Raw genomic sequence first — 13,352 nt, 5'->3', positions numbered from 1 at the left:
TGCGATGGGAATAACTATTCCTAATCACATAACTATTCCTAGGAATAGGTCTCTACAAAATGAAAGAATGGCTATTCTTGGGGTCTATTCCGCAAACCAAACGGGACCTAAGAGTTATACCCTAACCCTATTGGTAATTGGGGTAATGGCCCGCTAAAATAACATAAAGTCTACAAAAATTATGCAACCCATATGAAAGCTAAATAATAAAATATGGGAAACTTCACCTTAAACTTCTAAATTAGCATGCGATTTGACAAGCCTCCCAAACTTCAAAACTTCTCAATTTGAACCATTGCACTTTCAATTGCATTAAATTTGAATCCCTTCTTCAGATTTAGCCGTTAACTTCTAACAACAATACTTAAAAAGACCAAAATATCTATGATTTTCGTTTTTTTTTTTTTTTAATTAAAAAAAAAAAAAGAAGAAGAAGCTAGAGAACTATTGAAATTAAGGGTAAATTTGAAATTTCATAAAAAAGTCAAGAGTATAAATGCCATTGTCTCACTTTTAACGTTTCAAAGTTAGGACTTTTTTTTTTTTTCCAAGTTTTGTGAGTCACCGGAGAGCCCCAAATATTCCAGACCGCACCCCCACTTCTCAACTTCCTCTCATCTTTCTCTGAAAGGTAAATTATATATATATATATATATATATATATATATATAATAATTACCTCTTGACTTTTTAGTTTAATTTTTCAGGTTCATACCCCAGATATCATTGGGACAAAGAATTTACACTTTTAGATTTATTCGTGATTTAATTTTGTATTTTTTAATATATTTATTTCCTAGATCCATAACATATTCGTGTGGGTTTTATTTATTTACTTCTTCCTTTTTAAAAACTTGTTATAGGTTTAATAATCATTAACCAACGGTTATAAATAACAATAAACCACCTAAAACGGTACGAAGGCGGTTAGCAAATTAAACTAATCACCTTTCAACAAACTTCTAATTTTTTACAATTTCACCCATATATTAGATTTTTTTATTAAATCCTATCAAAATTCTCAAATACAATTGTTTCATTTTTGTGTAAAAATAAAAATAAAAAAAATTGCAAAGATTCAGGTGCGAGTACTTTTACAAATTTCGTTAAATCTTAACGAACACCTATGTCAAGATTTGACATCTAACCAATCTTAGGTCTGAAAATTGGTGAATAAGAATGGCACAAAACTAGAAACTCTTTTACTATATCGTAAGGATTGCAACATATGGAGGAAGTAAATAAAAGATACAAACCTTTTTGAACAAAAAGCACAAAGACTTTCAGTAGAGGATAAAAGAAGGGGATAAAGAATAAACATTTCATGCATTTGAAGCAAGGAAAGCAGATCAAGAGGGGACCTCAACCCCTTTGTGGAAAATCAACTAATGATTTTGGCCAAGAAAAGTTGGGTACCTCACAATCCAAAGAGTAGTTTTCTATTTTTTTCAAAGTCCCAGACACCCATTTACAGCATTGATTTAAATCTTCCATCCCAATGAATTCCACCATTTCAGGAGAATCACCTTTTATCTACTCCGTTAATCAAATGAGCCTCGTAGCATCAAGACAAGAACCAATTGTTTCAGAAACTTTTTAAGGATTTTACAGTAAAATACATTATATGGATAACCATATGCACCTTGTTAATCATATAGAAGATGTAAAAAAAAGAAAAAGCTAGAAGTCTACTTCAACCATAGATGCACCTTGTAAATTAAATGACTATACTAAGGAATGCACCAGAATACAAAATTTTGACAATCACATAAATACAATCAGTTAGGAATAGAAAGTTTATGCAACAATTTCCATCGGTTAGCATTATATCATCTCTATTTAAAATAGAAAAAGGAAAAGCTCAAACTCTGTAGACCATTTCAATATGCACATACCTTTACATTGATCAAATAAAGATCAGTATGAGTTCTACAGTGTTCTTACACAGTACTTTTTTAATTTTTATTAGCCTCTTTGAAGTCTCCTTGGTTGTGATAGTATGATAACATTTTTATTAACAGCCTACCTTGTGAGTGATAGTTGTTTTTCATTTTCGATTCCTTCCAGCTGGAAGTACAATGAAGTTGTCTTAAATCATGATTTTTTTTTGGCCCCATAGCGTAAAAGCACATTCCAATGATTTGATGTTGTCTAAGTTTCTTATACCCTTCAAGGCCCAGCAATGCTCTCTTAACTTTAAACTAGTCTGCTAGTTTTGGCATGACAATAGAAAAATATATCCTTCTCTATCTGCCTGGGGAAAGCAAGGCAGATGTACTTCAATTATGAATTAGCAATATATACTACAAATGACAGCAGAAAATTGTTAGGAAATTAATCCTATTTCCCAAGACCCGTGAGATGCGAAAAATAAGAAGAATGCGGAATAACAAAGATTAGGCAATCACACACGACATAAAAATTTAAGTGGTTCGGCTTAACAAGCCTACATCCACTGGCGGAGACGACCCAGAGAAAATTCACTATCAAAAGATGAGTACAAGAGAGTAACAGGGTGAGAAAACCACTCAAACCCAAAGCCCCAAATACACCCAATTCTCACTTTGCCCAAAGGAGAATAATAACAAAAGGGGAAAAGAAAACACTCTTTCTTTTTCTTGCTCTCACCTTTTCTTTCTCTCAATTGCTTTTGACACACCAAAGCAAATATTGCTTTGATTTTTGCACACCTCATTGCTGCACAGCACTTGCCTTTATATAGGAGTACATAGTCGGTGCTTTTTTCCTAGTAAAAGTCCAACAAGAAGACCCACTTTGTGTAGGATAAAGAACTCCAACTCCAACTATGCAAGGGAATTCAAAACCTTGTATAACACAACAGACCCAGTTGGGTCCCACCCCTAAATTCAAGGCACGCATAACAATCTCCCACTTGACTTGAATCCTACCAAGTCGCAACATAGTGAATCTCCTTCGGATGTCTCCTCCGCCTATCTTCAAGCTCGAAGACCAACTGAAGCTGCGCACAGCTTCAATTTCTCAATAGTCACTCCTTTTGTCAGCATGTCTGCCGGATTCTCAGTTCCACGGATCTTCTCAAGTAGCAATTGTTCACTTTCAAGAAGAGATCGAATGAAGTGATACCTCAACTGTATATGCTTTGTTCTTGAATGATATGCTGGGTTCTTCGCAAGAAAAATGGCACTCTGACTATCACTGTGTAGAACGCCCTTCTCATTCTTCTTTCCCAACTCATCCAAAAAACCTTGTAGCCAAACCATTTCCTTTCCAGCTTCTGTCACGGCTACATACTCCGCCTCTGTAGTGGAAAGGGCTACAATTTTCTGTAACCTTGAGGTCCAACACACAGCAGTACCTCCTAGAGTATATACAAAACCTGTAGTACTTTTCCTGCTATCAACATCACCCGCTAGATCAGCATCCACGTAGCCCTGCAGCTTCAATTCTGCACCTATGAAGCAAAGGGACATATCTGAAGTTCCTCTCAGATATCGCAAAATCCACTTGACTGCCTCCCAATGCTGCTTCCCTGGATTACTCATGTACCTGCTCACAACTCCTACTGCATGTGCAATATCCGGTCTAGTACAGACCATTGCATACATCAGACTTCCGATAGCTGAGGCATAAGGTACCTTGCTCATGTATGCTTTCTCTTGATCCGTCTTCGGTGACTGATCCTTGGTTAGTCTAAAGTGACTCCCCAAGGGTGTGCTCACTGACTTAGCTTCATTCATGCTAAATCTGCTGAGAATCTTCTTCACATATTCTGTCTGTGAAATCTTCAGTGTACTATTGGCCCTGTCCCTGATGATTCTCATCCCAAGGATTTGTTTAGCAGCACCCAAATCCTTCATTGCAAACTGCTTTGACAGCTGGTTCTTCAACTTGTTGATGTCTTCCATACTGGCCCCTGCAATGAGCATATCATCTACGTACAGGAGTAGAATAATGTAAGAGTTCTTAAAACTCTTGACATAGCAGCAATGATCTGCATTGCATCTCGTGAATCCAGTACTGCACATGAAACTGTCAAACTTCTTGTACCATTGTCTTGGAGCTTGTTTCAGACCATACAAGCTTTTTCTCAGTTTGCACACTAAACTCTCCTTCCCCTGCACTGCGAATCCCTGTGGCTGCTGCATATAAATTTCTTCCTCCAACTCACCATGAAGGAACGCCGTCTTCACATCTAACTGTTCTAGATGTAAGTCCTCTGCCGCCACAATGCTCAGCACAATTCTGATGGTTGTCATCTTCACCACCGGAGAGAATATGTCTGTGTAATCAATTCCTTCTTTCTGCTGGAATCCCTTGACTACCAATCTTGCCTTGTAGCGTTTGCTACCATCATGTTCACCCTTTATTCTAAACACCCATTTGTTGTGCAAAGCCTTTTTATCTGCTGGCAACTCAGTCAGCTCCCAGGTCTGGTTAGTCAATAATGAGTCCATCTCATCCTTCATGGCTAACTCCCACTTGATTGAATCTTCAACCTTCAAGGCTTCAACAAACGTCTCTGGCTCACCGCCATCCGTTAACAAAATATGAAATAGGGAGGGTGAAAAACGCTGTGGAGATCTAATGGTTCTAGTAGATCTACGGACAGCCACTGTCGGTGTACCCTGTTCAGTCTCTTGATCTACTGTTTCTTCAACTTCTAGACCATCTTCAGTTTCTGAATCCTTATCAACTTCTGAATTCCTTTTCTGAGCTGGACCTTTAGAAATTCCATCTAGGTTGATAAATTCAGGCTTCTCAGCCTCTGACTCTGTACTTACTGGTTCTGCACTTGAATTATTCTTATACACTGCCATCTCATTAAAAGTAACATTTCTACTTCTAATGATCTTCCGATTTTGATCATCCCAAAACCTATACCCGAATGCCTCATCCCCATAGCCAATGAAATAACATTTTCTAGACTTAGCATCTAGCTTGCTACGAGCATCAGATTCAATATAGACATACGAAACACAACCAAAAACTTTCAAATGAGAAAGATTTACCTCCTTTCCACTCCAGACTTCTTCAGGTAGTCTATGGCCCAAAGGAACTGATGGTCCTCTGTTTATCAAGTAAGCAGCAGTGCTTACTGCATCCGCCCAGAAAGTTTTCGGTAGTCCAGCATGCAACCTCATACTTCTTGCACGCTCATTGAGGGTCCTGTTCATGCGCTCAGCCACGCCATTCTGTTGTGGTGTCCCTGGGATAGTCTTTTCCATTCTAATCCCATTCACTGCACAAAACTGTTTGAAACCCCCGTCTTCGTATTCTCCCCCATTGTCTGATCTTAGACACTTCAATTTCAGACCAGTTTCTGTCTCTACCATGACCTTCCACTTCTTAAAAACTTCAAATACATCAGATTTAAGCTTTAAAAAGTAAACCCATACCTTCCTGCTTGAGTCATCAATAAATGTGATGTAATACCGCGAGCCTCCAAGAGATGCCACTGGTGCGGGACCCCACAAATCTGTGTGTACCAACTCCAGCTTTCCCGGCTTTGGTGTTCTGCCAACCTTCGCGAAACTCACCTTCTTCTGCTTTCCTAAGATGCAGCCTTCACACAGATCAGACTTAACTGACTTCAGCTCCGGTAGTTTTCCCTTTGACAGAAGTACCTTCATCCCTTTCTCGCTCATGTGCCCAAGCCTTAGGTGCCATAATTTTGAGTCAGCACCCGTATCTGCAACAGCAATTGTATCCCTGCTATTCGTCGTCATATAGAGAGTACCCGTCTTATGACCACGAGCCAAAATCCTGACTCCCTTGCTGACCTTCCACTTTCCACCGTGGAAATGAATTGAATGCCCTTCATCATCAAGCTGTCCTACTGAAATCAGGTTCTTTTTCAGCTCTGGGATATGCCTGACATTTTGTAGCTTCCATATCGAGTCACTGTGGACTCTAATGCGAACATTGCCTATACCCACAACATCCAGCGCCGTTCCGTTAGCCAAGTACACCTTCCCGAAATTTCCAGCAACATAATTTTCCAGAACTTCACGGATCGGTGTAGTGTGAAAAGAAGCTCCTGAGTCCAAGACCCAAGAATCAAGAGAACTGTCAACAGATAGAAGTAGGGCATCGTGCACTTCTTCTGTTGCCACGACATTTGCGGCGTCATTTTCGGTCTTCTTCTTCAGCTCTCTGCAGTTCTTCTTGAAGTGGCCTGTCTTGCCACAGTTCCAACACTCAGGTTGTCGTCCAAACCTGGATTTGCTCCTACCCTTCCTGGACTTAGATCTGCCCCTCACAGAGTTTTTGTCTTGTCCTCTTCCCCGAGTCTCGAGGTTTAAAGCAGCACCAGAACAAGAGGCTTCACCCGCATCTCTTCTGCGAACCTCTTCACTGAGAATCAAATCCCTGACGTCTTCATAGCTCAGTTTACTCTTTCCTACAGAGTTACTCACAGCCATCCTCACTGCTTCCCAGCTATTTGGCAAAGATGCCAAGACGATCAACGCACGAACCTCATCATCAAAATTAATTTCCACTGAGGACAATTGATTTGTGATGGTGTTGAACTCATTGAGATGATGTGCCACCGAAGCTCCTTCCGCCATCTTTAGGTTGAACAATTTCTTCATCAGATGCACCTTGTTGTTAGCCGAAGGCTTCTCATACATGCTTGACAAAGCCTTCATTAGACCTGCTGTGGTCTTCTCCTTTACAAAGTTGTGTGCAACTGATTTTGACAGAGATAACCTGATAACTGCTAGGGCTTTACGATCAAGCAGAGCCCACTCGCTATCATACATGTCGTCGGGTTGTTCTTCCAAAAGAGGTTGATGAAGGTCCTTCCCATAAAGAATATCTTCAATCTGTACCTTCCAATACCCAAAATCTTTGCCGTCGAATTTCTCGATTCCCATCTTTCCTTCTTCACTTGCCATCGCTCCCACTCGAACCAACAGCTCTGATACCAGTTGTTAGGAAATTAATCCTATTTCCCAAGACCCGTGAGATGCGAAAAATAAGAAGAATGCGGAATAACAAAGATTAGGCAATCACACACGACATAAAAATTTAAGTGGTTCGGCTTAACAAGCCTACATCCACTGGCGGAGACGACCCAGAGAAAATTCACTATCAAAAGATGAGTACAAGAGAGTAACAGGGTGAGAAAACCACTCAAACCCAAAGCCCCAAATACACCCAATTCTCACTTTGCCCAAAGGAGAATAATAACAAAAGGGGAAAAGAAAACACTCTTTCTTTTTCTTGCTCTCACCTTTTCTTTCTCTCAATTGCTTTTGACACACCAAAGCAAATATTGCTTTGATTTTTGCACACCTCATTGCTGCACAGCACTTGCCTTTATATAGGAGTACATAGTCGGTGCTTTTTTCCTAGTAAAAGTCCAACAAGAAGACCCACTTTGTGTAGGATAAAGAACTCCAACTCCAACTATGCAAGGGAATTCAAAACCTTGTATAACACAACAGACCCAGTTGGGTCCCACCCCTAAATTCAAGGCACGCATAACAAAAATAAGGACCAAAATCACTTTCATATGGTGACAAGAACTCAAATTAAAGGCAGGGAATAATGAGATTCATGGGAATTAAAGAGAGATATAAAGCTTCGAAAACCTGTTCATGCATTTCGAATTAACCAGGATACTTGAGAAACCAACAATCATCATTAAAAAAACATCCAGGATGCTTGACCTTAAATGAGGAAGAAAAATATGACTAAACATGAATTGGGAACTTCTTCTCAACCCGGATCATTGTCTCCTCCAAAAGAATCAAAAGATCTTGATGATAATTCGGATTTAAACACCGGAAGGAGAAAAATTACAATTTCTAAGAAAAGACGGGAGGAGCGGACCTGTAGTCCAATTGCGGCCTCTTCTAAAAGGTGTATGTCTAAAGCGGATGGTGCTAGAGTACTGGCTCGCTTGATGTCGAGAGTTGCTGCCTCTTGTATGGAAACAACTTTTGATCTCCCCCGAGACGATTTTCTGAAGGAGACCCCTTTCAAGACAGTTCATTCTGTGGAGTCAGATTCCTTTGAAAACGAAGGTTCTTCTCCTAAAATTCTGGCCGATAATATTGAACAAGAGTCCAGAATCAATTCCTACTACAACCGGAGAAAAAGAGGATGCAATTTCCGACCATAGAACTGGAATTCCGAGTGCCGCATCTTCAAGTGCCAGACCTCATGCTACACTTCTTCCGTTACTCGACATTCTTCAACCGAGTTTATGGAATCTTAGGGCATAATTAGTTCATAGAAACTCTTGGAGCCGGTCTTCTGGGATTAAATTTATGGAATCCTTCGTTTCTTGAAGTTCAGCCGCATCTTTTTGAAAAGCCTCCTTTGTCTTCCGGAGTTTCGCAAGAGCAACATCATGTTCTTTTAGGGCAGTAGAACACAAGGAATCAAAAGACGTAACTTCTTCGAGCAATTTCTTGTTGGTCTCAGAAGGGCTAATCAAAAGATCCTCCAAAACTGCTTGTTGTTCCCGACTCTCTCGCAAATCCCGGTTCAACGGGTCAACTTCGGGCTCCAAATTCTTCAATCGGGCCACTTGTTCTTGGAGTTTCAGTAACTCTGGGATAGCAACCATTTATGTCTCAGAATATAGGCTCAAAAGCTTGACAACACACTCAAAACAGACAAGCAAGGTTTTTTTTTTTTTTTTAAATGAGAAACTTGAAAACTCACGTCAACTCGGTTGAAGAATGTTGAGTATCGGAAGATAATGTAGCATGAGCTCCGGAACTTGAAAATGCGGCACCCAATTTCCAGTTTTATGGTCGAAAATTGCATTCTCTTTTCCCCCGGTCGTAGCAGAAATTGATTCTCAAAATTTTGTTCCGTATATTATCAGCCAGAATTTTAGAAGACAAACCTTTGTCTTCAGGGAAATCTGACTCTGCAGAATGAACCGTCTTCAGAGGGGGTCTCTTCCAGAAAACCTGTCATGTGGGACATAAAAGGATGGTTCCATACAAAAGGCAGCAACTCCCAACATCAGGCGACCCAGTAATCTAGCAAGTACTCTAGCATCATCCGCTTTAGACATATGCAAAAGAGGCCGCAATTCTACTCCTGGTCCGCCCTGCGTCTTTTCTTAAAAATTGTAATTTTTCCCCTCCCAGTGTTTAACCCCGAATTATCGTCAAGATCTTTTGATTCTTTTGGACGAGACAATGATCCGGGTTGAGAAGAAGTTCCCAATTCCGGTTGAGAAGATGGCCGGAGAGGGGAAAAATCTGGACTCTTCACAATCGGAGAAGGCGCCCGGGATGATGAAGCTGCGGGACTTTCTACAATAGGCGAGGATGTCCGGAGGGATGAAGCAACTGGGACCTCAAGTGGTGAAGTAACAGGAACCTCCAGCGGCGAAGCAACCTGAATCTCTGGTTGAACAGGAATAGCCGGGGAAGCCTTAGTCGTCTACTTCTTCTTTTGCTTCTTGGGCAAAAGAGCTTTGCCCGTTTCAGCTTTGGTATTCTTCTTCTTCCTCTTCTTTTTGTTTCTTAGGCAAAGAAGGTTTACTCGTTTCAGGTTCGGTAGACACAACCGGAGTCGTGGAGCCGGTAGTTGTTAAGCTTCTCAGTGGTTTGCCACGCCTACCCAGAAGGATATTATCCTCCGGGATTATGTAACCAAGTCGATCCCGGTGATGAGAACTCTGAAGTACAGACTGTACAGTTTGGCTAGGTTTTGAGCATCCCTAGCAAGGAAATTCACCCTATCCAGGCATTCTTGTTGGGCTGTAGTCAACAAGGGCATCACCTCCGCTAAAAATAAAGAGTATTCTTCAGTTAGAAGAAATTAAAATGCTCAAGTAAACCGGAAGTGATACGATCGAGAAGGAGGAACTTACTCTCTTTAAGCTATTCATCACCGTAGAAGGAATGTCGTAGTTATTCCGGAGGACTTTCTCAGTAACAATAGTGGCCGTAGTAAAAATGGATCTGATTCCGTTCATGGCTTCCAAGTCAACTGGGAACTCCCCGACAGCTTGAGGAGAGAGTCTACCGGTTTGCTGAGTTCCAGCAACTAGAGGATCAGCAACGCCGGAAATCTCACCAGCGAAAGCTACACCGGCATTAACTTGCTGGATTTCTTCAACAGGAGAATGGGCAGTACTGGAAACTTCACCGGCGGGTTGTGGTTGGGTGGAGTGAGACATTTTTTTTCAGAAAATCAAAGAAAGAAGATACTAAAATAGGAGATTGAAGAAGACGAGAAAGTGGAGTGAGAAAAAGGAAGAAATCAGAAATGAATGGATTAGCAGAAGGGGAGAGCATTTGTAGGAAAAACCTTGGAAGAAAAAAAATGAAGTGGCTGATGAAGAACGGCAGATGAGACACACGGCAAACGACATCGCCCCTTTACGATGCACTGTTCATTCTAGAGAGGGGCGCCCTGCATATGATATCAGGTACGGGAGGCAGGTGACGCGACGGCTGCAGAGAAAAGCGTGTGAACAGTGAATGTGCGTTTGAAAAACTGGAGCCGTGAAATTCCCTATTCCACCCCTTAGTTGGCAAAAGGTGAGAGGAGAATAGAAGAAAGGTGATGACGCATTTTCGTAATTTCAGACCTTTTGGTGATTCGAGGCTGCGTCTTTTCCCAATTAAATGGTGGGTCACAGTCACATTACATGAAGGCTGCTCGATGTCTGAAAGAGTACAGTGCAAGGTTGTGTTGGGATTGGCGTTGTTGTTAGCCAAACAACCCCACTGAGACGAGAGTAATGATGAAATGTGACTAATATTTTCAAAATTTCTTCCTAAAAATGGAATACCGCTCAACTTGGTTCAAGAATTCACAGTGGATGTAAGCTCGTTTGTTCGGAATGCTTGAATGTGCATGGCTTCAGTTCAGAGGAGCTTTAACTCCTGTTTCGCAACGGTTGGTTATGGATTCTGAACATAGATTCTTATTATCAATGCAGAAGAAGAACAACAACATATGGCAATTTTTGATTGGATTGACTGTTTGAAGTTGTAGGACATATCAACAATTTCAATGGTCAATTAAGCAACCTGAGTGGATAGTATGATGGTCTTGCCTCCTCACACTAAGAATAAGAGATCCAAGGCAAATCATAATAGGAGTATTTGGCAATTTTCAGGTTTAGATTGTTTATTCTTATCAAAGTTTTGTTTGATTTTTCTTTAGTGATTTGTCATTCATCATGCAGGTAGGAAACACTAGTCTATGAAAGTCTAATGGTCATTTGAGCAAATCCACTGGGTCTAATTTTCCACTTTGACAAGCAATGACTTGTTTACTTATACAACATGATTTCAATACTGTTATTAATGACTTAATTTAAATGAAGAATTGGGTTTTTTCAATCACAATCAGGAGAATAGTTTTGTTTATATTTTTAATTTTTGCATGCAGATCCCACAGGTTACAGAGGAGGTTGCCATTATTGAGGGACAGGAAGGAAGGTGATTGGAAACAGCTGAGCAAAATTGCAGGTTCTCTTTTTTACTTTTATAGCAAATAATTGGGATTGTTATAAGGCTTAATTGGAGTTTAGCTATAGCTGGGACAATGGATGACTAGGATCTCAGCTCTGTGATTCATGACAATCCTTTAAACTTTGAGGCCTAATTTTTTACTTTTGTATTGAGAACTCTAAGGGGTGTTTGTTACTCTTAATAGGCCTTGTTTGGTAAAAGGGTTGGAATTGGCCTAAACACTATTCATCACCATTTTTTTAAAAAATAAACATCAAAATATTTTAACTTTTTCACTTTTTATATTACATTATTCACTTTTTATTATTATTCAAATAAAAAAAGCATTATAAAACAAAACATTTTCACTTTTCCATGCAACTTTTTCACTTTTTATATAAAACATTCTTACTTTTTTTTTTCACATCAATCTACATCAACTATAATGTTTAGGCCAACCCATTTACCAAACACCACCTAAATGCTTTGTAATTGATGGGCTGAGCAATGACGAAAAACTTAGCTGTGGTTCATTTGATAAAGCTATTTCTTGTAATGATATTTATTTTAATTGTTTTTTCAATTGGGTTGGAATGAATAAATAAAGTTAAAAGTTTCAGTTTTCTAGAAAGTACAAATTCTCAAATGTTTAGTTGAGGTTATGTGGGGTTGAACTGAGAGTGAATGAGAATTTCTGATCAGTATGGGAGGCTCTTTTGGTTGTCTTATGAAGAATCTACTATAAGTCCTTAATTGTTGATCCAAAACAACTCATAGAATTGATGATTCTTTTGTGCACATCTCTTTTCTTGTATATATATATGCTAGCTATTAACCTTGATCTATTAACAATCTTCACTTTGTCCTTTCGGAATAGCTTTTCATTTAGTCAGAATTATTTTTATATGTGTTTGGTAAAGCCTTTTGCCTTTATTTCTTACGTGGATTGATATCGTATAAAGTTTTGAATTTTTTGTATTGAAAATTGAATTTTTTATTTTATTTTTTCTTTTATAGTGCTTTTTTTATTTGAATAGTAATAAAATGTAAATGATGTGATATAAAAAGTAAAAAAAATGAGAATGTTTTAATGTTGATTTCTTTTAGAAAGAAAGTGTGAACAGTGTCAAAGAGAGGGGAAGAGGTTGCCAAACGTGCATTTGGGCTGGTTGGTTGACATGGCATTTTTTCAAAAACAAACTTAGTTAAGCAATTTAAATGGGTTTGTTTAGGGCACCTGGTGGGAGATTTATACAGGACCGGCCCAAAGGCTAGGCGAGTTAGGTGCCTAGAGCCTCTGATTTAATAAGGCCAAAACTTTTTTTTTTTAAAAAAAAAAAAAAATTATAAGGCCCAAAAAAATCTGGACAGCGCAACAAGATTATGTTTTCTTGCCTCTCCAAAACCTTCATGCTCAAATTTTTCTCCCGCTCAAATCAAAAGTTCTCTCTAGTCTCTTAAAGAACAATCTCTCTCCAAAAGGTTAGTTACCAAAAACCCAATTAATCATTTTTTGACTTTCATTATTATTTTTATTTGATTTTTCAAAATATTTAACGACGAATTTATAAGTAATTTGTCATTCTTTGTGCAGGTTAAAAGTATTAATAGATAATCTGATGATCAAGTTAATTCAAAATAATTCCTTTGACAAATTATGTTTTATTGTTCTATTTTTATAATTTATTTTATTATAGTCAGAATATTTTTTGTTTTATATAAATCGTGTTTGTTTAATTTGTTAATATTTTTAATCAAACATGTCTATTAGAAAATATGTATCTGGATATGAAAAACTTAACACCCCCCCCCCCCCCCAAAAAAAAAAAAAAAAAAAAAAAAAAAGTAGAAAAGTTGATTGAATCTCAAAGAGCACTTTTTCTTGTGAGAATTGGTAAACTTTTATTGAAATTAAATCGAGCCTTGCTC

The 13,352-nt window shown here is 38.9% G+C and overlaps 1 long non-coding RNA gene across 1 annotated transcript; it reads right to left on the bottom strand.

Moving 5' to 3' along the window:
- Positions 1 to 7,567: 7,567 nt before the first annotated feature.
- Positions 7,568 to 10,399, bottom strand: LOC148588149 (uncharacterized). Its single transcript, XR_015909676.1, has 3 exons — positions 9,830 to 10,399; positions 8,662 to 9,743; positions 7,568 to 8,547 (listed from the first exon to the last, which is right to left on the bottom strand). It is a non-coding gene; the product is annotated as an uncharacterized LOC148588149 (long non-coding RNA).
- Between the last annotated feature and the right edge of the window lie 2,953 nt (positions 10,400 to 13,352).

The sequence above is a fragment of the Corylus avellana genome, chromosome 1 (genome assembly GCF_965113065.1).
Source record: "Corylus avellana chromosome 1, dhCorAvel1.hap1.2, whole genome shotgun sequence".
NCBI lineage: Eukaryota > Viridiplantae > Streptophyta > Magnoliopsida > Fagales > Betulaceae > Corylus > Corylus avellana.
This window is presented reverse-complemented; position numbering and strand designations above follow the sequence as displayed.